This window comes from Apteryx mantelli, chromosome 3, assembly GCF_036417845.1.
Source record: "Apteryx mantelli isolate bAptMan1 chromosome 3, bAptMan1.hap1, whole genome shotgun sequence".
Taxonomy (NCBI): domain Eukaryota; kingdom Metazoa; phylum Chordata; class Aves; order Apterygiformes; family Apterygidae; genus Apteryx; species Apteryx mantelli.
The window spans coordinates 76012468-76039678 of record NC_089980.1 but is presented as its reverse complement, the minus strand read 5'-3'; positions in this window follow the sequence as shown (position 1 = coordinate 76039678).

Sequence of the window (27211 nt, the reverse complement as noted above, 5' to 3'; positions counted from 1 at the left end):
TAATGCCTTGAATGTCTCAGGTTAGTGATGGAGTTAAATCACCAGAGGGAACATTCTGTAATTCTTAGGAAGAGTTGACACTTAGCACCCAATACCTATACAGCACATACTTACTTCTTTTCCTTACTATGCCTGAGGAAAGCCAGAGGGTGTGCAGTTTGTTGAGTACATAAGAACTTTGGTGAAAGCTTTCTTAAGTGAAGAAAGAATAGCATTTCATCTGCTCACTAGTAAATTATGTTAAAGGCAACAATAAGATGCAGCACATCACTTACCTGTGCATTTATATTTTCCTACCACCTTTTTTGAACCACTCTCTATTTTTTTTTTCTGTCTGGGTTTGCTATCAATGCAGAATGCTTGTTCTGTTTTTTTTTGTTTGTTTGTTTGTTTGTTTAATTACATTTTGCAGAGAAATATTGTCTTGCAGAACAACTGGGTGTGCTTGTACCATGGAGTGCTGCAAAGTGGGAATGCCCACATGGAATCTATGGCAGTTCCAGACTGGGAGCATGGTATTGAGCCCAGCCTGATAAGATATGAGAAAAGGTAGATAGGGGAGAGTAAGAACCTGTAGACACTAAGCAGCTTTAAGCACTGGATCAAATACTGGGGGAGACCCCAGAAAATAATGTGTGATTTTTGTTTTCTATAAAACTGCTAATAAAATTGTGAATGAAAATACTGAAACCAGAAGAACAGTTAAGAGGCTTCTTTTTCCTCCCATTTTTTAAGAGGAATAGAGCCATGGAGCTCCAGAAAATAAGAACATACACGAATTTTTGTTAAACTTTTTTGTGTGTAGGCTTTTCAGCAGATAAATTCAGAATTTGATAATGAGGTACACATTATTTTGCTCTAAAGATTGATTTAAAAGACCATAGCTAACCTAAGGAAGGATTTTAAGAGAAGAGGCTTGCTTTTTGGAATTTTTCCCTGACAATATTAAAATAACACGTTAGTTTTCAGTGTATTATTTGGGGACTGTAGTCTCCTCAGAAATCACAGATCAAGGTAGAAAAGCAATGAAATAATATAGCTTCTATATTATATTCAAATTTTGAATTCCAGCATGTCATTGTACATTTTTCCCCTCTTCTCTTTTAAAAGGATATAAAATAGTGTGTTCTTTGAGTATAAATTTTCAGAAAATGCATGCAGAATTGAAAGCACAGCATAGCAGCTGTTGAAGGAGATATCTTTTCCTCCTTCCTATTCCACCCCTCCCCAGTCTGGTGGAGAGGAGGGATCAGCGGCAGGTAAGCCATTAGGGAAGGGAGGTAAGTTTCTTTATGTATGTGTGTAAAACCTGCACTGTTGCTAAATCACAGAGTTTTGTGATAACACATGGGTTATATGCATGGAAATATGGTAATTGTTGAATCATCCTTTAAAGTGTATGTGACACATATCTAAATTACAGTTGCTTTAAACTAAGATTTGTCATCGCAAAGTATCTTCTTTAGATCATGAGATATTAAAATAAACTAAATAATATAATTGAAACCAATGCTTTGGAATAATTAAAATGTAGTTTTAGGAAGAGTAAATGTTTTACAATGCACGGTAGGACCAGAGGACTGGTGACTTTTTGTCTTTCTAATTTCAGATAACGGTTTGATATTGGAAGGATAGTCATATGGTGTTAAGGATTAAAGTATTCATTTTACAGATGGTGAAAGAGGTTTAGAACAGATGTATAGAACAAAGGAATGTATTTCTGTAGCCTATAAAAATAAATTATATATTAATACTTTAAAAATTCATACAGATATTTTATGAATTAGAACATTATATATTAAATTGTTTCCCAAATTACACAGTAATGTTGCCATTAACTTTTTTGTAGTGATTAAAAAAAAAGAGAATTGCATATTTTCCACCATTTTTGGATGGAACAAAGCAGAATCCATGACGTTTTCAAGAATATTAAAGAAACATCATTCTGTGATGCTTACAGAAGTGGCTGTTAACTTTTGGTCCCAGCTACTGTCTACTGTTGATAATTTTAAGTGCACTTTTGCACTCTCAAGGGTAGTTACACTATATGTCCAAAATGACAGGCAGTTTTTGAAATTTGGCAGAGTTAGAATAGTTGAAAGCTTTTTTCAAACGTACACATTTTGAAAGTTATATACCTTAAATGCAGACAGAAAAGGAAGGAAAACGGAGTTAAAGGAGAAGTGAGCAATGAAGGGATACATGGGGAAAAAGTACGTTTTTTGTTTAATAGAATAAGAACATTTGCAAATACAGGTATTACTTAAGCACAGATATCATATGGCAGGGAAAAGAATATCATGGAATCACAGAATAGTTGAGGTGAGAAAGGACCTCTGGAGATAATATAGTCCAACTCCCCTGCTCAATCAGGGTTAGCTAGAACAGGTGGCCCAGGACCATGTCTAGTCGGATTTTGGATATTTCCAAGGATGAAGACTACACAGCCTCTCTGGGCAACCTATTCCCATGTTCAGTCACCATCACAGTAAAAAAGCTTTTCCTTAGATTCAGATGGGACTTCCTCTGTTTCAATTTGTGCTCATTGCTTCTCGTCCTGTCAGTTGGGCACCACTTCTGACCTCATGCAGAAGCACAGCTGTAACATCAAGGTTTTTCAGCTAGTGAACAGGGATTTTGAAGAGCACAATTTTAGATGATGACATGTCCAGCCCTGTCTCACTCTTGGTACATGACTCACTTTTGTGTCTTGTTCTTGGCACTAAGTTTTTACCAGTAAACTCTTGCAGGCATCTTAAGTTTCTACCACTGGGCACATGGAACACCTGTCTTGATGCCACTGACCTGCTCAGTGTCTGAGACCTGATAAGGTTCTTAAATAAAATAGGGTTTTTTTTTGCCTGCATTGCCCACAGGACCCAATGCTGTAGGTATTATCAGATGTAAGACATTGGACAACCAGACAGGTCTTGTACAAGGCATATACTGAGCTGACATTTTGGGATTGATGAAGGAGATATATGTCTGTATTTGTGTCCATGTGTTTTATTTTACCTGGTAGTGGGATGGTTATAGCATTTCTCTGGGACATGGGAATTGAGGATCTGATATGTTTAATTTCTTGCTGCATATCAGGCAGACTGAGAACTTAAAGATACGTATGTATATTCCAGGACTGTCCTTTTTTCTGATATTGGAAACTACCCTCCCAGTCATACAGAAAAGCTGATCTTACCCAGGTGCACCTACGTGGCCAGGTGGCTCATAGTTGAGAGTACAAGCCACAGTGAAGGGGATTATTGTTTTGACCTGGAAGTAGAAGTTTAACAACCAAGCCCATTTTGTCTCCTTCACATTTCCTACTGGGCAGCATACTACAGCACGCTGACTTCTTTGGCACTGCCTTTCCCCCTCCATGCACTGCATGTAGAGACCAAAAAGCAAATTTTGGCTCAAGATTCTACTTAATCCTGAATACCTAGATCTATGCTTTTAGATTTAGCCCTTGGTATCTAGTTGCATACAGTTTTGGTAAAAAGGTTCAGTAAGATTATCTGGTGATCAAAACGGCCACCAAATTTATCACCCATAAGTGGCTGTTACAGAAGCTGTAACCTTGCTTGTTGCCAAACGTTGTTGCAGGAAAAATGATGTCTTCTGAAGGTTCAGTTCCACTGAAGATTTTGTTAACAGCAGTCTACAGCTGAGTTTGAATGGTTTGACTAGGTCAGAGCCACCTAAGGGAGGTGCAGCTTCGACATTCAAAGTATTCTGCGTGTTTTTACATTCTTTTAATCAAAGGTAACTGTACTGAAGCTCTTCCATACTAAAAGAGAACTTGCATCTTTATTTGGAAGACCCTCTAGTGTGGACAGAATACTGCTTGAGGTTGAAGCTTTGGCTCTGTGTTCTTCTCTCAGTCCAGTACCTCCAGTATCGTTTAGTCGTCATGAACTTTAACATATGTGGTGCTTTTCTTACAGTAAACTGTTTTTTGGGAAAGCACTAATATGCAGCATTTTGAGAACAGACTGCTGGTCATGCCTCAGGCAAATGTAGCTGCCTAAAAATAGCACCATTAGCCCACTAATGCACTCATTAGCATGGTGCACTCGGTAATTCAGCTTCATACTTTTTCATTTTTCCTTACACTGAAGTCTTTTAAAGAGTTCTGTGGGGTTTTGTTGAATGTAACCTGTCACTGTGAGATATTGTACATTGCAGAAATATTAGAGAAAATGCCTTTCCACTATTTTGAACCTATTTGTCACAGTATTTTATGTCACTGCTTGGCTTCTCCTCTGCTCTTTGTTGTGCTTGTTCTCTGGCTTATGAAACACCCTTATGAACTCGCTCTTTCTGGCCTGTTGTAATAGCGCTGATTCACTAGCGCCTGGTATTCCGGTGTCTATCTGATTTCTCACTTCAGCTTTTAGAAACTTTCATTAGTAATCTGGGTGGGGTTTTTTTCTCTTTTTTTTTTTTTTTTTTTGTTAGCTAGAAAGAGCAAACTTGGTGTTATGCAAAAGGTAGCAGGCAGGACAGGTACAGCCAGGTTCATCTTCTCCTGCTACCAGTGACATTTTTTCTGTTCATTCATCTGTCTCCCCTAGTTCTTAAATCTTAAGACAATGAACTGGGAAATTCAGACTAAAAGCTGTCTGAAATAAGCTTTTTTGCAGCTATCTCAGCCACTTTGTGATACAAAGAAGCAGCTGCTTAAAATACTGATAAGTAAGATACTCACAAAGTTAAGAGTTCTTTTTAACAGATTTGAAGCTGACCTTCCCTCCATTTCTCATGTCCTACACAAGTACACAGTTCAGGTTTTTTGCCTTGCTTGTGAAAAGTTGGTAAAAATCTGTTAAATAATACACTTTCTTAGGTTAGGACTAAAACCTTGTAAATCTGTGTCATCATCAGCATCTTTTAAAAGATGGCAGAAATGGTGACATCTGGGAGCCAATTCATCATTTAATTAAATTATCCTGTAATGAAATCTGCCTTAATGAGATTAATTTTAATTATTAATCAGGAGCTGACATGGGCACAAGGCACCATAAATAATAAATGGAAGCTGTGTCTGCTCTGTATCTAAGAAGGGACCTACTTTAGAAGAGCAGTGCTTTTCATGAAACTATGGGTTTTTTTGCACTATCACGATCTCTATGTTGTTGAATTTTGTTTCAATTTCAGACTGAAAGGTAGGATATTAGTCCCTATAATGCATACTCAGACGAACTGTTGCTGTTTTGATATTTCATTTGATTCAGTAATTATATAATCAGTCACCTTCATTCTTCTAGAAGTAAATTCTGTTTTTTTGTTCATATATAACAGTAAGTTTAATTCACATAAGTATATTTTAGAGGTAACTAATTAACTAATAGGAATTAATGTATTAAGGCTGTGCCCAAAGTATGCAAGTCTATTAGTCTGTGCTATCACAACTATGTTTATAGGCACATATGCATGCACACACACACATGCACACAGCTTCTCCAGTATTGTGCTGTAATGTCCATCTTTATTTGGGTTACATTAGTATTTCTATTATGAATGCTGTTTGTAAGGGCTTTTGTGACCTGGCCATAGTATAAGTTTATCTGGGAAGCATGGCTGGCATAGGAGAGATGATCCTTATGGGTACTAGTCACGAACACTCTGAACCTTGTCATGATCGTCTTACATGAAGAGTGAACTCTTTCGCCTTTATCTCCATTAACAAGCAGAACACCACTGTACTCTCACTTGCTAAATGCAAACTAGTTCCATAAGGCTGAAGCTGATTATTCACTGCTTGCAGAGTGATTATTTCTTTGACCTCCCAAGCTATACATGTTGCCTGCCATCCGCATTTGTTTTGAACACGCTGTCATTTGTTTTAGTTCCAGCATTCCCCGAATATTTGGTTTCCCTTCATTGTCAGTTGTTGAAAAATCATTTTACTTCAGAAACAATAATAAGAACAAAGTTAAAACAAGGGCTGTTGATATTGAGGAGTATCAATAACAACTTTCCGCATACAGAAGGTCCAGAATGAATGCAATTTTTGTATGCTACATTTAGCTTGTTCATCTGGTAGCATAGCCCACTTTTGATTCTCATTGGAATGTGAGAATGAATAAGCATGTGAACAGATGTCTCTCTCTTTAGGTTGGAGGAGTTCCTTCTTCTGCAGCCGTTATGGGCTCAATGTCCTTTTTAAAAGAATAGTCTGGCTTTTTGGAGCTAGATGTGCTGCTGCAAGAGCATGATGGTACTTTGAGACCCTTAGGTGCTGAAGAGAAACCTCTTGCTTTGGAAGTAGAAATAAAAGGTGGGGAGAACCAGAAGACCTTCAAAGCAAGAAATTATTTTCTGTGTAGTTGATAGAAATTTTGCCATCTGTTTCAGTAGAACTGGACTTAAGCTTTGGTGCCCGTTCAGGATTGTGTCTTTTGTCAAGCTAAAATGCTTTAGTTCTAGCACCCTCATATTCTTCAGCGGCGTATAGCAATTGTCTCACAAGCATTTCACAGCTTTATGAATGGTGGTGACCGGAGAAGGTAGGGAATTCTAGTGCTTCCTTTCTCTAATGGTAAACCTTCTGTTAAATAAGTGTGGATTTCCTAGATGGGATGGAGGCATTTGTAATCCAAGTCCTATGCACTATTGGTTATATGATGGGAAGTGGATTTGTTTTTTCTTCCCTTCTAAACACACAGAAACACACAATTACAGTTGTTGGATCCATAATGATATCATATTGCTTATAACAAACAGTGATAAGAGAAGAAGTATTTAGAAATCACTGACTGAAATGACAGAATTGTTTGTGTGCCAAAACTTTCTTCTCTGAGCTCTACAGCTATTCTCAGATACCCAGATTTTGGAAAGGGTACTTTTCACTCTTCGTCAACTTTCTGTAGATTATTAGTAGACTTTGTTGTTTGCACAGTACAGTGGTGTCCAGATGATTGTTTGTTCTGTAGAGTATATGTTATATGATGTAAGTAATTATAAAAATTATATAGGATAATGATGCTATAAATAATTACTGCATTTAATACAACTCAATATTTTTTTGTAAAATGTTAATTAAAAAAAGAAACAAATTTCAGGTTAGAAAAATTATTTGGCTCATTTAAAAGTAAGTTATAAAGACACTGAGGAAAAATCACCAAAGCTTTAAGCATGCCAGATTCTTGATTTTTTTTTTTTTTAGTAAAATCAGAAGATTGAACTTTACTGTATCATAATCATATCAATTTTTCAATATATGTGACATCTGATATCTGCTTTGGTATACATAATTCAAGTGCACTTCTCATCCAGTCAATATTTTACCTAAAGAAATTCTTGTTTTCTGAGATGGTAAGCAAGATTGTAAAGGATTAACATGCCTCACTAACATATTATAATTCTCTAAAAGAGGGAGATCTAGCTGATCAAGTCTTCATGCATTTCCAAAAGGCATTCAACAGCATTCTTCTTGAAAGGCTTTTGAGGAAGCTAAACAGGCATGGGACAAGAGGATAGGTGAGAACATGGATAAAAATCTGGTTAGAAAATAGGAAACAGGGAATGAAATGGTCAAAAGGGATTGGACAAAATCATGGAAAAAATATTAAAAATATTTTTAAAATAACAGTTTAAAAAAAGTTAAATTTTAAAGAGCACACTACTCGCTAACAAATTCCTTTGGTTAGTATTGATCGGCTAACAATGCTCCAACAATTGATGATGGATTGGAGAGTATTTTGGAGAAGTATTGCTGTCTGATTTCCCTGTTCTTAGACATTTTCCTAGATGTCTACTGTTAGCATCTGCTGACAGTGGGATTTTGGGCTCAGTGCAATTCTTTGTCATCTTGTACAGTTCTCCTTTGGTTCTTAAGCAAGAGTTGCAAATGGCCCAGCACAGTTTGCTGCAGTAAGGTTATAATTAGTTCTAATATCAAAACGAAAACTGTTGGAGTTTCCCCTTTTGTCTTTCATAGAAATGAACAGCCTGATTTGTGCATCAGCAAAGTAATTCTGTTGCCTGAGGTTTGGTTAGAAAATCAAGGCGAGTTAAGTGTAGAAAAATTTATATTAACCTCGATCATGTCTGAGATGCTTTTTAAGGGTAGTGCACAGTTCAGTGGGATCTCTCAAGCACAGTTCAGGACATACTCTGCAAAGCATGTCCTACTTTCATGTCAAAAAAAGTCTACGTTTCTTCCCTTACTAAGAGATAAAATTCCCCTGTAAGTGATTTTCAGTCCTTTTGTAGCTGAGTCTTAGTTAAAAATGTCACTGGATCTGGCTCCTTGTCCCACCCTCACTCCATAGGTTGCCTTCAGCTTTGCTTCTGCAGTACCAGGCATAGCCACTACAGACCTCATAAGCCCGACTAGACTGAGCTGATTTTATCCAAAGCCACTTGGGTGTCCTTACCTCAGTTCTGGGAATGCAGTATGACCCACGTGGAGCTAGCACAGAGTGTATTCACTTGGGATCTGTGTGTGCCTCCAAGCATAGAATAGCTTTTGCCTTACCAGAGGGATACACATCAATCAAGTTACAAGTTTTCAGCCAGTGAGCTCAGTGCTGTAACTTCTCCAGTGCTGGCCAGGAAGCCCCTGTGTCATTGTGTTCTATTAAAATGCAGGACGATCTGTGGCAGAGCAAAATGTTCCACTGTGAATTAACAGTCAGGTTTATTAACCTGTATTTGGTGGGTTCCTACATACCTTTCTGCATTGCAGTCGAACTTAAAGTTGGCACTGTTCTCCAAGAGCTGATCCAAAGCGCACTGATGCTTATAGGAGTCTTCCAAGTAACTGCTGTAGGCTTTGGAACAAGTCGAGTATTATAATACAGGCTGGAAACATTTAAAGAAGAGTCAATTTATTTCTCTCACACAACCCCATATACACCCCCATACCCATACCCCTGCCACTTAGATGTATTCAAAGTATTTATTATCCAAGCTCTATGTAGAATTTTTGTTCAACAGCTGCAAGTAAAAATATTATTACCCAGTCAGAAAATAGAAAACTCACTTCTGGCATGGTGGCCTGGCAGATGTTAGGAAATCTGTTTTTGAGGGTGGGTGTACACCCACACCCGCGTGTGTATGTATATGTGTTTGCAAAGCTGTCTGCTGATCCAGTTCATTTCTAGCTTTGGGGAAGAATTACTGCAAAGTTTCAGTGTTCTGTGGATTTATTTTAAAGCCTTTAGTTTTCTGTCCAACTTCTCCCAGAGGCATTCAGATGACAGATTTGAGGGCAATACTGGCTACTCTTTATATATTTAACACGCCATCTCATTCTTTCTACAAGTACATATTGGGATCTGGACAAATGTTTAGTATCATTGTTAAGTTGCAAAATTAAACCTTGGCCAGTTGGACGTGATCTAGTTGGAAGAGCTCAGCTCTGCAGAACATTTTGGTAATCTCCTTGCGCAGGACAGCCGTAATACTGTGCAGTTCCCTAATTACATTGGCTCAAGGTCAGAACAAACCCCAGACCATTAACTTAGCCTCTCCTTAACCACTGAGAAGTGTCTGCTCCCCACAATTTGTAGGCGGATGTAAACCCTGGGCATTTGGACTTGTCCCTTTATAATTTTGTCCAGGTTCAGAAGTCCCAATTGGCTCCCCACTGAGTTTAAGGTACTCCATGTTTTCATTAGGCTTATCACTCTTGCATGCTGATCTGCTTTTGATCTGATTGGGTCTGTGTCTATTCTATAATTGGTTTGTCCACATTTCCTAATGTATAAATGGATAAGGAGATCCAAGGTGCGATAACTAACTTGCCAAGAAATTGGAATTTGTAAGTTCAGCCAATCTAGATTTCCACTCACTTTCTGATGTATACATGTGAATGTAGATTGGTTTTGGTCACTTTAATTTACATACCAAAGAGCCAGAAGAAGGTATAAGTTACTATAAGAGTGGATAACTTTAACTTATTCATGTGTGCTCCTTTTAGTTGCTTTCCCTGTTTTGCCTCTCTCCTGACCATTCTGTATATCAGCAACACCATCGTAAGCTCAGGCATTTTTAATAACTCAAATTCAGAGATAATATACAATTTGTTAATGAGTGTGAATGCAACTAGGCCTATTTTACAATTCTAGATTCACCTCATTTCATTCTTAAGGCCCATTTTGACATGGCGAGAGTCAAGAGACTAAAAATCAAGCTAATGAAGAGAAATGTGTCCAAGACAGGTTAGACCTTTCTGGTTCTGGCCTATGAAATCAGTGACAAATCTGCTGTTGACTTTGATGGTGCAAAATCGGAACCTTCTTGCTGTTACTGTTTTTAATTCTAATGTTACTTTACATTTAGCAATAGCCATGTTAGTTTCTCCTAAAAAGAAAAGAAACCTATTGTTTAAAGCAAAGTTGAAAAAAGAAGGTACAAACTTTGGGAAAGCCAGGTATATTGCTAAGGAAGCAGTCATCAAAACTGACCAGAAAAAATGAAATATAATTTTTGCCCAAGTGTAGTGTTTTCACACTAATGGAAAGAAATGAACAGATCAAGGAAATAGAAACAAGCAAAACAGAAAAGGTTATCCTAAATGGGGGGAGGGGAAAGGTATTATGTATTCACCTTTAAATCTAAGTCTTGTTTTAAACCATTTCTAAAGGCCTGTACAGAATAAAAGTCTTGTTACAGAATTTCCTGTTAAAGATTTCTTAGGAGAATTAATTGAAATCATTCTACTTGCTAGGGTTGCCTGGTTTAAGTCAAAAGAATCTTAAACACCAATTCTAATATGATTTAAATAGGCAATCAGAAATCAGGTATTTATCTTGCTTTCAGTTAGTATTTTAAAATTATTTTTCTTTAGAAATCTTTATTATCATTGCAAGTGTAATCTTTAAACTTGGATTTGTCTTGGATGATATCTGAGAAACCAGCATTTAGAGAAGCAAGTGTTTTTAAAGTAATTTTATAGGTTTACTGAGCTTCTGAATCTCAGTTTATGTTTTGTTAAAAAAAAAGTGATTACCCCATTTGTTACTCTCATTACTTCAGTCCTCATTATTTAGATCATCCTGCAGTCTGGATGCAAATCAGAAACCAAACCGCAAAAAAACAACATTTAATTTATTTTATTGAAATAAAACTACCCTCAATAGATTGAATGCATAGCAAAAATATTTTTCATGCAAGTCTAAAGGATTTGTTATACAAGAGAATTATTAATCACAGTTACTAAATGAACAAGTCTAAATGAACATTGGGAGAGATTTTCAAAGCTGTTTGGATATGTGTGGGTGTTGAAAGGTATACAGAAGGATTTTCAGATGTTACAAATGAAGTTAATTGCTGACCTCTGATTCAAATAAAATTGAACTCAGAATTAGGTTTCTTCCTGCTTAGACACTTTTGCAGTTTCCTCCTGTGCACCTGAAACCTTAGAAGTTAGTATAACTAGTAGACTTCAGCTTCTCTTACTTTATTTGTTGTATATGGATTGGAAAAGAGAAACTTTCATGCCTTTTCATTTCTTAATTGAGTTCCTTTAACTCACAGGTAGAAAATACTTACCTTCTGTTGATAAGAAAACTGAAACTAAAAGTATTTAGGAAAACTCACTCCTGTGCAGGTGAAAACAAAATATTTTTCTGAAAAAAATGTAGTTGTCAGCATGTGTTCCATTCTGCACTGTAAAAGAATGTGATTTCCTAATGAATATGCTGTGATTATGTAGTTTACGTTTTCATCTTGAGTTATACTTAGAACTTTTTCTTCCTGTTTATGTCTGAAATTAAAATAAAAGTTCTTGCTTATGCATTCAATAATGACTCAGTAATACTATTTAAAAAAATCCAATTCAGTCATTTTGATAATTTTAAAAAGGTTTGGTATTAGTATAGAATGATATAATTACAAATACCATTTAAAGTAGTTGCTTAAGTTATGTAATTTTAAAAACAAAGTGAATACAAATTATTTAAATGGTAGAAAATTATATCTTTTAAAATGTCAGTTCTCTGACATTTTTCCATATGATGGATAAAAGTCTCGGAATGTTTTGGTACTTCTAGTTGTCTGTGCTAGTCTTTCAATAAACTCTTATAACATTTTAAAGAAACAGTCCTTCTCTGTAGCAAGACAGTCTTGTAGAAGCACAGCTGTGTTCACTGCACGTTTGGCTAGTTTTGTCTGAGTGGTATCAGGCCTCCTTCCCTTGGCAGAATTTTCAGTCTTAACCCTGGTAGACCTTCAGAGCAACTTCTTAAAGTGCACGTGCAAGTGCACTGAGTCACATGAATCAGTTATGAACCTTCATAACTTGGTAACTTTCAAACCTCGTACAAATGAAACACCAAGACAAAACCTCAAATACACCTCATAGTTACCAGTTGTATTTCATAATGGTTATTGCAATTTATGCTTAAGTTTAGTAAATTTCAAACTGGGAAATCCTTTCACTTGTACAGTCAAAATATTTAACCTTCATTTTCAGTTACTCACTGCAGTGCTAAATCTGATGCTGATGAAACTACTTGTAGTTGCTTCTATTTAACCTAGCTTAGTAATTGGTGGCTAAGAAAACCCTGTTTTGTAGACTGGAATTTTGAAAGCCTGCGTGATTTATTGCCCAAATTTCTGAATAAATTCTAAGAATCTTACAGACTATAACATTTTTTATAATATCCATTTTATTCCTTTTTATTACTATCACAGTTCCTGTTTATATTCATTTTTAATTCCCTGTTAGATGAATTAGCTATATATGCATCTGTTCTCTTACCCTAAGGAAAAAACTTCTGTTTAAATTAATTTTACAGAACAAGTCCTGAGCTGCTGAAATCTAAGGATCTGTATAGTAATCTGTCCTCATAATAGGGCTGTAATGAAAAACTATCTTCCAACTTCAATTTTAAGGACTGTTGGTTTCATCTTTATCTATAATGGTAAGCTAGTGAGGCTTTCATGATAAAGGTTTAGAAACTGGCCGGACATTGAGTTTGTTTCATGCAGTAGAAAGCTATATAATCCTTTCATACAGCGTCAAATGAAAGATGTTAGTTAACAGTTTCCAAATGCACAAGGTTTAATTGTTCATTTACACATGTTCTTCTGAGACAGTTTGTCAGCTCTATTTTCTATTTGATTTCCTACATTTTATTGAGACAATAGCTGTTTCAAGCTACTTGTACCCCCAGAAGTCCTTTGATCTGCTTAGTTTATTCTTAAACTTGGTGCATCTCCAGGTCCTATTTGTATTCCTTTCCCAATAAGCAACTCTGAAACAATGTGTCCCTCTGAGCTTGCAAAGCTAACCTAGTAATCTGTGGCTGTCACTCCCTTTTTGTCTATATGGTAAATCTTTTTATAGAAACCAGAAGTTTAGATTGTGCTTGACTGAAAAACAAAGTGTCAAGGTTCCCAGTGTTAGGTTTGTTTTTAGCTAAAGCAAAATCTTTGCTACAGTACAAAATTCTTCTTCTGTTTAAATATGATAAAAGGAGAATTCACACCGCTGCTTCAGGCGTCCAAATTTACACGGATAATTTGGGGACCAAAACTCAGATTCATCCCACCTAACTGTAGTTAATCCTCATTTCATTGAGGAATCCAAGTTAGAAGTGTGGTCAGCCAGTGAGAAGACATGACCTCTGCAAGAGTGAGTCTGGTCTTGATTTGCCGAGTCTCATTCTGGAAGAGTCTGCGTGGGCTGACCCGCTGCCCGGAATGGACTGTTTGTCTTTACTGACATCCAAAAACGTAGAAAGAATAGTGTTGGTAGGTCTTGAAAAAGTGAGAACCCCCCACAATTCCCCCCAGTGCTACACAGACTGGTAGAAGCTTTGGTACTCTAGAGGCCAACATAAATGACTTCAAAATCTATTCCAAGGATACCATGTGGCCAGTTTTGAGTCCTTCCCAATCTTTCTGTGCTACCACAGGAAAGCACAGACGGAGAAAGGGAAATCCATACTTTGTGTTCAGATCTGCTTCATCAACCAGCTATGGATTTGGAAGAGTTACAGAGTTCCGATACGGGAAATGGAAATTAATAAAGACATTCAAAAACCCGACCCTTCTTTATGGACTGAGACAAATACAGTTGACATATGAGTGCAGTAATGCATACACAATAAGAAGGAGAATAGAGACTGTAAGTGCTGCAATTTAGGGAGTATTGAGTGAAGCTGAAATATATTTCAGGCTAATAAAAAGAATATTTTTCTACCAACACATAATAAAGATTTAGAATTCTTTGCCACTAGAGACCACTGAGGCTAAAATTGTAGGGTTTGTATGATTGGGATCATTTCATGAAAAAAAATACATCCACAAATATTGTTTTGTTTCAGTCAGATATAAATATGGGTATTGACACAAACAAATCCATAGAGTAAAGAGGTAAGATTGAACTTCCTCTACTGGCAGGTTTTTCCACAACTTCACTGGAGAGTGGGGGATTTTGTATCTACTTTTAAAATAATCAGTAATTCCCGCTTTCAGAAATATGTCATTGTATACTCTATAGCCCAAAGATCTAATTTGGTAATCCAATTTGTAATACTGAAGACAGAGATACCATTGCTGATATCTTGCAAACTGAACTGTCAGCCAGCTCTGGAGTGCAGCGCTCACTGGGAAAGAAATTACTCCCTCCTCTACTGCCAGTTGTCCTGCTCCTCTCTCAGACAGACACTGCTGTGAGAAGCAGCACTTTGCTTGTAACTCCTGTTCTTCCTACCTGCCATTCAGTGCAGGTACAGCCAGACATTTATTTAATTTTTAAAAATACACTTTGGAGTTTGTTGGAAATCTCCTTTTATCCTTCAGCACTTTTCATACAGTGCTTGGAAGCTCATGGCAGGGAGATAAAGCTGCAGATACCTAGTAACAGGGTGCTATTTGGTTGGGCGCCCTGCTTATATCCAGATGCTGTCGTTTTTGGCCAAATCAGCATACACCTTGCATACACGGCTTTGGCACTCAGTAATCCCATGCGCTCTGTATCTGTGATGGAATTTTTCTTATAGTGAAATGATTGTGCTTTATTTCAGTTAGTTATTTTAGTCACTAACTTGTATATTTCTTCTCTTTGATGTGCACCTCAAGGTACTTCCAATATTTCATAGTATTTTCTGACGTTCTCTTGGACTCCTGCTAAAACTGAAGATATTTATAGTCAGTTCATTTGGAATGAATATATGTGTGCTTGAATTGTTTCAAATCGTCTAGAGCAGTATTTTATGTGCTAATTTTATACATTTTTTTCAGTAATATCACAACATATTTGTAGATCTCTGGAGATAGGAGGAGTAAGTCTCGTTTCTAATTATACATGCTACAGTGTGATGTCTTTTTCTCTGAGAATAGTAAAGTATTATAAATCTGGAAATGAGAATAGGCCTGAAATATCAGGCAGAAACTGAACAACAGTGTTTCCATTCAGGTTCAACTTGTGTGATGATTTACACATAAGCCTAACTATATACTGTGAATAAGCTTACTAAAGCCAGTAAAACAATGCACTTGTGAAGAAATAAGCACATGCATATATCTTTATGCCGGCTGTGTTGTGTATTATTATTGGCATAGAAACCATTATTTTAAAAAGTATCTTAATTAAATGTGCATCTCCAGAACACTTTCTCATACTCTAAAAATTACCAAAATACAGCCAGGTCTGAGAGAGAAGAAAATAAAAAGTTTATCTGTACTCATTTTGTAGGACCAATGACCAGAATCACAATGCTACCTTCAAAGCTGAGAAAAATTCTCTTTGGCTTACTATGAGGAAATACCGTTAATGTTTTTTGTCTGCAGTCCATTAGAGTTTGGCTGCTGGTTTCCAGTTTGGACAGAAATTTTCTTCACCTGCAGAATTAACTAGATTTTCCTCAAGTTCTTTCATTTTGTGTGTATTTCATTTCCCTTCTTTCACCATGGAAAAACATCCAAGTCCCTACATTTTGTTCTCAAATTTTAAAAAGTAATACTTGATTATTGGAAATGATCGAAAAGCCCAGTTGGCATAGCAGACTGCCAAGTTCCTTATTAAGACTATAATGTGATCTTTTTTAGTGGTATGTTGTAGAAATTAATACTTTTGATAGGTATACAAAAAAAAGCACCTCACTGCAGGCTTTTTAAATTATTGCTGTTTTTATATTATCCATTTTGTAGCACTTTATAACTAATGTTTCATGAAACCTAGTTTTATTAAAGCTTCTGAATCATGTTATAAATTACTATGATTTGTGATACTATATTCATTTGTATAATGAAATCTAAATAACATTAAAAAGCAAGTTATCTGCATTTCTGTACTTATGTCCAGAAACAGAGATTGTTACTTAAACCAAATTATTCTTTCAAATGCTTGTGCTTACGCTGAGAAATTGGTTATGATGATGGAGAATGTTTGCTCTCCAGCACTAGACACTTGTAAGATGATCCACCTTTGAAGTTGCAGTAAAACCTCTGAAACACTATATTTTTGAGTAGGACGGTGTTGAAATCTGTATCCTGGTCCAAATTTTGCTCTCAGTTGCAACAGTGCAGCCTCAATGACAGTAGTTACATACCCTGTAGGGTAATTGCAGCAGTGTCAAGAGAAGGAAGCCTGATAGAGTGAATTAAAACTTTCTTTATACATAGAAATACTAGGTAAACTATATAGCATGGGCCACATTTTCCTAGTATGTATAGTTTTAAAATGACACTACAGTAACTGAAAGTGTTTTTTTGTCATAAATGTATATAATAGCATTGTATTTCTAATTATAAATCTGTTGAAAAATACTGTAGGATTCTTGCATATGAAACTGTAGCATTTCAGGCTGTTTTACAAATTTAAAACCTTGTTGAGTTTAGAAAATGATCAGTTTAATATAACATTGTTTTGCTATCTGTGGAAGCCAAAAAGCACATTCTGCTCCTGATTGTTGTGGTGCATCCCAAACAAAATACATGAGCTTGTCTAGAGAGCAGAATATGCCCCTCTGTCTTCTGTATCTTGCACAGGACTTAAAACTTACTTAGACTTCAGAATACAGTCGCTTAAAGCAAAGGGTGCATTTAGTAAAATTACGAAGAGCGAGGATTGTATTTTAGTTAAGCAGTAAGCTGTCACTAGATTGCCCTGAAAGAAAAATGAATAAAAGCCTATAGTGTAGCACAGGAGAAAAAGGAGCAAGCTGCTGAAAGCTGGATAATTTGGGGATATAGAGATGTCACTTCCTCCCTTTGCCAGGCTGTGAAATTCTTTATAATTCCCACTGGTAAAGCTGCCAACACAAACAAAGAAAAAAATGGAGACTTCCGTGCAAGTCTTCCTTTGATGAATAAAAGAACATACACATTCAAAGGAACAAATTTATCATCAATGTGTTTGATACAAACTTTTTGGAAACATTATGGAAAAAGCACTGAGATCTTACACAATTCAAGAAAGAATCTAAGAAAATAATTAATTAATTATGGTAAAAGATTGTTAAAATTTTGTTCCTAAGGAATGACTCTTTACAGAAGGATTTTAGCAGCAGATGTGGCTAACTTGCTTTAAAATTACAGCAGCATCCATAACTTCAGGGACAAGCTGGCTAAAATATAGATATTTCTATGTGATACCTGGTATTTTTTGTTCAATACTTGTTATTCTCTTTAAAGGAAAAGGTTGAGGGAGCAGTAGCTATTATGGCTCAGCCATAACATTAAGAATATGGGTTATTTATTAACACATAGGTAATGTCAAGCATAAATGTAATTGTACAGAAAAAGCTATAAAAAACTTTGTACCAAAAGAAGTAATTTATTACTTTATATTTTATCTTAATTTTCAAGGGACTTGAGTACTCATAATTGTATGAATATAGCTTTTTCCAGTAAAGGCCATGTTAACTGACCCAGCCAAGATAGATATCTTTCTGAAATGTCCACAACTAGACATAGAGAAGCACAAAATTTTTCACTGTAATATGCTATGTAACTCATGTATGCCATTAATTTTTGCTTAAGGATCCTTTCAGAGTTTTTATACAGTGAAACACATTGCTGTGTAATGTGGCCAGCTTCCTTAAATTTATGAAAGTTAAGCTTCGTTCACTCACAAGCAGAGCTTTTCTGTACCTTTAAGGGAATTATTGTACAAGCTTTTGTAATTTAATTTTTCTTCTATAATTTCATATTTGTACCAGTTTATTTTTAATGCATAGATAAAATTTGACCTGTTACATTAAAAAATAAGGGCGAGTGAATTTTTCTTACATATTTACATATGAATCTTAGTAAGGGAGGTGACCTCAGTTAAACTATTGATTTTGTTAATCCCTTAAAGTGATAGCCCTAGAGGGATTTTTTTGCTAGAAAAAAAGTCATACATGGATGATCGTCTTTTGGAGGGTGAGTCAGCCATTCTTTAATTCCCATGCCTCCCGAGTCAGAACCTAAACACCATCCTTTTCCTCATGTAAGAAACACTTCCCTTACCATGTTAGGCTTTGCTCCAGGCACAAATGAACAGCGTGAATCTCAACACTGTGCCCAGAAAGGTCAGTATCATCATCTGCTGCTGCTGCTGCTGCTGCTACTGCTTTTGCCAGCCCCAGCACAAGAGCGCTGCCTTGAAGTCGTTTGCACAGCACCGCTCAGGAATCCCCGCTTTAGTTAGGCTCGGGCTTGACGTTGTCCTGGCTTTCTGTTGAGAACGTTCATGGTAATTATGGAGGTGCCAGTCAACTTTGAAAATAAACAGTCAGTTAAAGCAAGAATAGAACCTTTGCTTTATATGAAAAATTTGTCATGCCGTTCCTCAAACCATCGTTTCTGAGAATGTACAAAGAAATAGCCACATGTATACTGAGGGAGGGGAATGAGGGAGGAGGTCTGACCATGTTGCAGAAGCAGAAAAAAAGCAGGAAAAAAGGTGTGCAGTACAAGCAATGAAACATCTGAAGAATTGAAGCATATAGATGTATAGAATTTTATTTGCTCGGACTGGGTGTTATCTAGAATACTAAGGCTGACTTCCTGCGCTTACTAAGAGCAGTAAGACACTAAGTCGAACACTCATCTTTGGACCTGTAATGATTAAAGTGATTGAAAGTGTGGTCTGCTGACCAGAAGTTCAAGTCTAAAACTCCAGCAATTCAGCCTCTATCTCCCTTGCCCATTTCAAGTTCTACCTCAAAAATTTCAACTCCTCTTCCCAACTTTCACATAACTGTAAGTCTCTCCCATACTTTATTTAAATAAACTTTTTTATTTGGGCGTAAAATGAACCCGGAAGATTACAGTAGAGTTGGCTCTCTAGAGCTTAAGGAAAAACTAGATTTTAAACTTTCAGTGTTGAGATCCTACTGTTGCTCAGCACTGACATGTTACCAGTCTTGATCAGAGCCCTAGAAAATGGTGGTAATAAAAACACTTAATAATTAGCTGGGGTTTGAATTAATACCTTTTTTTTTCATGTTTAGCTTGAAATGCCTTCTAAAAATAAGGTTTTGCATTCCAGCTTCCCTTTAGGAGAAACTATATGAAAACTCTTTTTACAAAACTTGTCCCTGGAGCTTGATATGCATTTTGAAAAATATTCAGAATTTTAGTTATTTCTTTGTTTTAAATCAGAATTGAAATCAGAGACTTTAAAAAAGCCATGTGGAAATGAAGTATAAATATGTACATAATCAAACAGTTTTTAGTTTTTGGTAATGGTTTCAGTAATGAAAAAAGTGCATGTCTTAAAATCTGACTGGCATCTACTGAGGTTTTTCTTCTTGGTATCGGAGAAAAAACCCTTTCTGCAATGCTGAGGGGAATAAAGCGAGGGAAGGTGACAGGGACTGTGATGAAACAGAACTTTGCTCTAAGGAGTTGCAAGCTACTACCAGGCAGAACATAACAGAGCTTTAGGTGTGACCTAGAGAGTCTAATAAATATAGTATCACATATTGATAGAAGTTTCATACTAGTAATGATTTTATTTCTTTCACTCCCTTCATTTAGAAACAAGCCATGGAGCACGTAGGGGGCAATTGTGAAGTCAAATTCAAAGGATAGTTTGTCTTTTCGAAAGGTCTGTGGGGTTCAAGAATTGCCATGGACACATCTCAGAGAAAAAAACAAAACATACAAGACAACAAAGCCATCTCAGAGGGTTATTTCTAATTTAGTTTGTGTTTCTTGAAAAAAGCACAGCATTTCACATCAGAGAATCTGTTCTTTCCAACAGTTTTTAACTGGAAAGATGAACTAACAATAGGATTAAAAGCAATTGAATTAGGTTTTTGACAAAACCTCAGTGGTTTGAGACACCTTAACACCAGACTGGATAAAGATTCATACCTTTAGGGCCTGTCATGACCTGTGAGACCCAGTCACGCAGCCAGGGAAGTGTAAAGAGGCCCTAAGAGGGGGAGAAAACTCACTGGCTTATACAGTTCTCTTGATCAAAGCACCTTCAAACCCTCTTTGAATGCAAGATCAGAGTCCGCTAAAATATTTATTTGTCATTGAATTTGATCTTCAATTATGAAACTGTTGACCAAATGAAAATATCATAAGCAGCCCTGCCTCAAAAAGTGTCTCTACTTCTTACATTCATTTTCTTGCCAGCTGTTTCACTCTTATACTTAAAAACCACATTGACTCAAAATGTGAAATAGTTGTGATTGATTGTTTTCAGATTATATTAGACAAGATTGTTCTACAGCAACAAAATTTGCTTCTGCTGTGTGTCTTTCACTTTAATGTATCTTGAGAAGTACTGTGTATGTTGTATGGTGAAATCCGAAGGAGTAGTAAAATAATAGCAAATGCAAAAATGCATTCAAAGGGAGCACGTGTTCCCATTTGTATCTCAATGAGACATTACTGCTAATACAAATAAAGTATTATCCTTCTCTCCAATTTCTCCACACAAAGGAAATAGAAGAAAAAGGAGTAGAGAATTCTTTCTTACCTCCACCACTTTTTGTTAGTTTGCAAAGCTGCATATGTAACAGTTAACTGTGGCTTATATGGTTCTGTATAGTTTCTGACATTACTTGTAAAGGAATGCTTGGTGACTTTTTTTTGGCATTCTCTCTAGCGCAGACTGGCAGTGAACAATGATGTATGGAACAAACTGTAGAATTAAAATCTTTCAGAAGAAAATTCCGAATGATATTTGAAGCAATTTTCACTACAGTGACCCAAACCCAAACACTTCCAGTACTGTAACTAACTGTGAAACTCAAAATATTTCACATTTCATTTTGTGAAATGAATTCTTCTCATCTACTACTGCAAAGACTCTAGCTGCAGTTCATTGAGCAGTGTCTCTGGATTTGAGCTTTCAAGCTCTTTGTTCATATATGCCCTGTGGGTTTCGGTCTTACTTTGGCAGCATTGTGGTAGCTTTTTCCTTTGTTACCCCTTTTTCTGATGGTGAAGTAACCAATTGCTTGCTGATGTTGTAGCTTCCACATCTGACATACTAGTTGTTATAGCAGTTAAGAATGGGGTTATGTCCAACTCTAATGTCAAAAACAGCATTTGAAAGCTTATTATGCTCTCCTCCAAACTTTATATATGCTCCAGTGGGTTTTCATTGTCACAGAGGTGGGCCTGTATTATGCTATATAATGCAGTAAAATGAGGATTATTTAGACTTTCAATGCATGAGATAATAGCAGCTGACAGGCACCTGTTTAATGAAGTACATTGTATTCCTAAACACAAGTATTTTATAAAAGTTGAGCTAAATTTCAAAAGGAGCTTTCATTAATAGTTTAAGTACAAAAAATAAAACATTAGGGGATCAGGATGGATATATTTATTAGTGGCCCTTACAGTTCTGCCAGTGCATTCTAATAATAAAGTGTGGGACCTGTCAAATGATGGCACAAATATCCTAATCTGAACTGACATGGCTTTCTAGCTCAGTTCATCAATCATGTTTTATTAGCTTTAACACAGCCGAGCTGCTATCTGTCATTTAGATGTTGTAGTGGTGACAAAAACTGGTGCCGAAAATGTGCTGCAGGTGTAACTTTCACTCAAAGAGCATTTCTGAGCAGCAGTGAAGTTTGGATTTGCATGGGGAGAGAGTGCCATCTTCAGTTTCATATGTCCGTGTGAAACAAAGCTGAATTTTCTAGTATTGCCTTATGCTAAGAAGTGAGGAAAAAGTATCGGTAGAAGTCTGGAAACAATTCTCAATTCTTATTTCTTACGAGACTTTAAGCTTATAAAAGAAATGCTAAGCGCCACCTTCCCATTTTAAGATACAGTTAATTAGATACATCTGTTGTGATGAGTAATTTACAGTGCAGTAAAGAAATGTAAGGTTGGGCTTTGTCTTTTGGTTTGCAAGGTTTTATAAAGAAAGTAACAACTGGCAGTTGGATCGCAGAACACTAACAACCAAATAATAGTGTATTGGGTGCATAAAAAATGAGAGCTAGTAGTATATATGCTGCAGCGTATTCACTGTGTTTTGTAAGAGCAATCAATTCTCTATTCTTTCAGCATAGAATTGACTTTGGTGTTTGCATTGGGGTCCTGGCGCTTGAACCTTGTTTTTCTTGGCTTTTTGTTGTTTTGCGGCAGAGCTTGAGGACACTCCTCATCTTGTTTCCAGCATGTTACCGTATTCAAGTAAATATATCTAGCACAGGCACATGCATTATCCTTTGGGGGAGTATTTGTAAATAGGTTAAAGTCCAGATCAAACAATAGCATCCATCTTATTTCCTCCTGAAATTCTTTTATTTACAAGATGAATGTTTTTGGCAGAACTCTTTCTTTGTTCTTTAAAAAGATGAGATTTTGTTAATATTCAAATACAAGGTTAGCACCCCTAAATATCTGTATTGCTAGCAGAATATATGCCCAGGTACTTCTTTTCTGTGTACTTTAACACTTAATAGGACTTTGTACAATAAGGAGCAGATGTGTCATAGCGACAGCAGGCGAGCAGGGACTAGGAAGGTGGTTTCATTAAAAGAGCCTTGGGATAAATGCAGCACATTAGATACCCACTGAAAGACAGGAGTTGTTGATGGGGTGACCTCTGAATGCAAGTCATCTTACTATAAACAGAAGGATGTGGAAAGCCATTGGGCAGAGCCAAGCTTGTTTACTATTCAGATCGCTTCTTAGTTAACTTAAGTAACCGGGCTGTGCTAGGCTCAGTGTGACAGTTCAAGGAAGAACAAAGTGTCTTCAATATTTCCGAGTTGAAAACTCTGCAGCCAACTGATGCGAAGTTTTTTGGTCCTGAAAATTCATCGAACACCTTAGCTGCTATACAGGGGAATTTAATTGGTGCTAAACCAAACAGATTTTCTTTTTTTTTTTCCTTCTTTTTTTGTCCTGGAAACTGAGCTTAAACATTTGGGGAATTCATTTCTGTTCTTCAGAGACAAATGAGGTGAGGTTGTGATGGATCTTAATTTGTGATATTGATGCAAATTTTGTTTAGTGATAAAATGAGAAATATGAGTGGATATTAGCTGCACAGTCAAATTTTATTCTGAAAAGGAGATTTTGGTTTTGTTTGGGTAGTAGTAGCCATTTCAGTCTTGGGTTTGATACAATGTATTTGTTAATAGTGGCTCTAGAGTATAGTAGTTTAGGTTAGGTCATATGTCTGAATCCATGAAATATTTTATTCTTTCAGAAGCAACTTTTATAATCATGTGACATTATTTGTTAAGTGCAATGAGAAATAAAATGTATTGTTCTGGAAATAATGTACACATCACATTTTTTCAGCTCTAAGCAGTTCATTGGTGTGTTATTGAATAACTTTATTGTAAGAGACACTTCAAGGCTACAATACTGAGACAGGTGTCTAGACATAAATTGAGTTCAAATTAATTAGCACTAAACTATAAAAACTATGGATACAGATAAAGTGAATTTAATTTGCTAATGCTTCATTTTAGTATATCTAGTCCATTTCTAACTTGATGTGGTATTAGTTCAGAACAAATAATGCTTTGGCATAATTCTGCCAATGCATCAGTGCTACCCCCTCAGAGTTAGCTTCAACCTTCTCTGGAATGTTACGTGCCGTTTAGGACTAGGACTTCACATTTGATTCTGACTTATTTGCGATGTTGTTTCAAACATCTTGTTTTGTAATTGCCTAAATAGTTTTGGGGGGATTAATTCGGATTAGAATGTTACTGGTTCGGTAGCACCATGATTAGCGTGCTGCTGTTGTATTCAAATGTGTTTTTCCACCCCTGAGTCAGCGTAGCAGGTGAGTGCAGCGACACCGCTGTTCTGCTGTGTTCAGAGGGCCATGATGGGAGTTGGCATAATGATTGCTGCTTCTTAAATGTCTTTTTCATTCAAGGAAACTATGAAGGGGTTTACTTTAGGAGTTCTGTTTTATTATCCTAGTAAAGGAAACAAAGTTCAAGAAAAAAAAGAGGAACTCAGTTTGGTCCGTCTGCAAAAACTGATTTACTGCTATAGGGAACTGTATTGTTTAGGGAACGTGTCTTGAAGAAAGGTATGATAAATTGTTACAGCCAATAAGTTCTTCGATTTAGTTTCTGGGATCTGTTGAACAGCGAGCAGAGGTATCCAATTACATGTTTCTTTTCTTAGATTGTTCACTATTTTCTGAAATACATTTCAGTTTAATAGTTTTTGCCTTTGTGATTTCTTTATCTTCTAAGGTAAATCAAGTGAAAGTTCTGAAAAAATACATAAAGCAAGTAACATTTTAAATTCTTCAACTAAAATACAGTTCTTGCCAAAGCATTTTTCTGAGATAATTTTAAGTTTATTGAACTGCTTAGTGTAACTTATTAAATTAGTGAATCAATTAGCATCAACCTTGCATGAAGGTAGATTAGATCCAGTAAAAGAATTTGAATTTGGCTTTGAGGAAATACCTGTATGTTTGTATGATCATGCAAGCATGCATATACATGTTTTAATGTGCAAATAGTAAGGTAAGTGGTCTGTTACAGAAATTAAGTCCAGAGTGTTTGCTAAACTTATATAGATTGTGATTTGATAAAAATGTCTGAGCATACTGTAAAACAGAGCAAGCAAATGAAAAAACAGACTGTGTTCTGTCTCTTACTTGCATTCTTACCTATCCTTTTAATCTTTTGCTTTCTGCTGTTTTTCTCCTGCAAGAAGCTATATTTAAATTTTATTAAAGTTTTTGTACTTTTGGGAGAAAATAGAAAATACTTAGGAAGTATTCAATTTTAACTTTGAATTTCAGAATCTATTTAATAAATGTTAATTTACAAGAGATTAAAATTTTAAAGTAATATATGACTTCAGTATTTTAAATAAAATGAGAACATGGCTGTATTAGATTTGTATATAAAATGTGTGTACAGTTTGTAGGATTTAACATTCTAGTTAATATGCTATTTATTTACTTTTTATTTTTCATTTAATGAATTGTATTTTCAATTTTACTATTGGAAAAAGCCAAGAAAAGATATACATTTATGTAATAGCTTTACAGGAAATAGAATATCTGAGTATCATATGCAATTTATTTCTATACTAAATGCAATATTTAATCATAACCTGAATTAATACACAATGAAACAGTAGTTCAGTTATAAGCAAATATCTGAAGAAAATGTGAAGATTTTTTAAAAGCCAATTTTAAAATCATCCCATTTCAGCCCCAAGGGATACAGTTTACAATATATGTATTGAAAAACTTGGATTGATTTAAACACATAATTATTATTTTATTATGTTTGTGTAGGATTGAAAGCAAAGTAGTAGGCAGTATCCTGAAATAGCAGAATTTATGTATTATTTTAGTTAGAGTGGACTGAAGTTTTTCTTACTAAATATTAAAGCAAAGTTCTCTGTGTTCTCAGAGTAAATCTATAATTATTTTTCACAATTCATTTTAGGAATACTTAAAAGTAATGTACTGATCTTTAAAATTATATAACTATGGTCGATAATCTGATATAACTAGTAATAAAAAATTTGGAAGGTAAAATAAGTTGAAATTATTTCACATAAGCAGGGACTCTATATACTGTATATATTTATTTACACCCATGCACAAACACATATTCTTGTATGTTTGAACAATTCTTTTTCTTGAAGTTTATTTTCTGGATAAAATGGATTATTTCATGATTAGATTTTTGTTGTGTTTAAAGTATTTGTAGTGATACTCCAGGTAAGCTCTGCGTTCAGTTAGAGTCAGAACTAAGAACCAAATGTATACGTTACTCTGAATGTTAGCTCCACTGAAGCACAAATTAACTTGATTGATACTTGAATTTTAAAGCAAATAAGGACTAATTTTTGCCTGTGGCAAAAAAATCTTTGAAGTTTCATGCTTGTGCTGAGGCTGGATTAGTTAAACAGTAGGACTGTGGCTGGGACTGTGTTGTGCTTGGCAGGTTGTGATAAATGGGAGAATCTTTCTTAACCTTGTGGCCAAAACATTCCAGTATCTCAGGTTGGGAAGGCAGAAGGGGGGGGTGAAAGATGCAGGAGACTTTGCAAGTCAAAGTATGAAAAAAAGGACACTTGCTTGTTTAAAAGAGGGGCAGTGTATACACTATTTTCTAACATCATCAAATATGCTTGAAAAGGCTGTGGAAGAAAGTACTGCAGATGAGCTGCAAGATACTTTATTGTTATTTCTCTTAGTTGACCGTGGTATATGAAATTCATCCTGTAGAATTGAACTGTCTCTTTTGAACTTTGTTTTGAATGCTTTCAGAGTTGAGACAAACTTGGTCGTTATAGTCATATTTTTCTAAATGAAATAGATTTTTCTGTAATACTTGACATACATATAAAACTGTCCAAAATAAATTGGAAGAACTCCTTATTCCAAGTAATTACCTATTAGTTAAAGAATTTACTGGAGGACTGCAAATATAAACAAAATGGTATGAATTTGGAAAAAAATGATTAATTAACTGCTTCTGGCAATTTCAACTATTTTGTTTATAGGACATGTTTAAAAATAAAATATACATTTTAATATAGAAGGTATTAATGAAAAATATGAAAGTGAAAAACTTGGATATATCAGTGTAAAGTAATCTAAAGTATTCTAAACCAGTCAAATTTACAAACCTGAAGAAAAAAGGCAAAAATGAATTACATATGAACTGAAATATGATATATCAAGGCATCTTGTGGTTCTTTCTGTGGCATTTTAAGAGTTATATTACCTCAGATGTTGTCTCCATTGACTAATAATGAAAAATATGCCATTAGCTGATGGTTTGAGATTTATTTACTTACTTCATACTGCAAATACATCTATTCTGGCTAG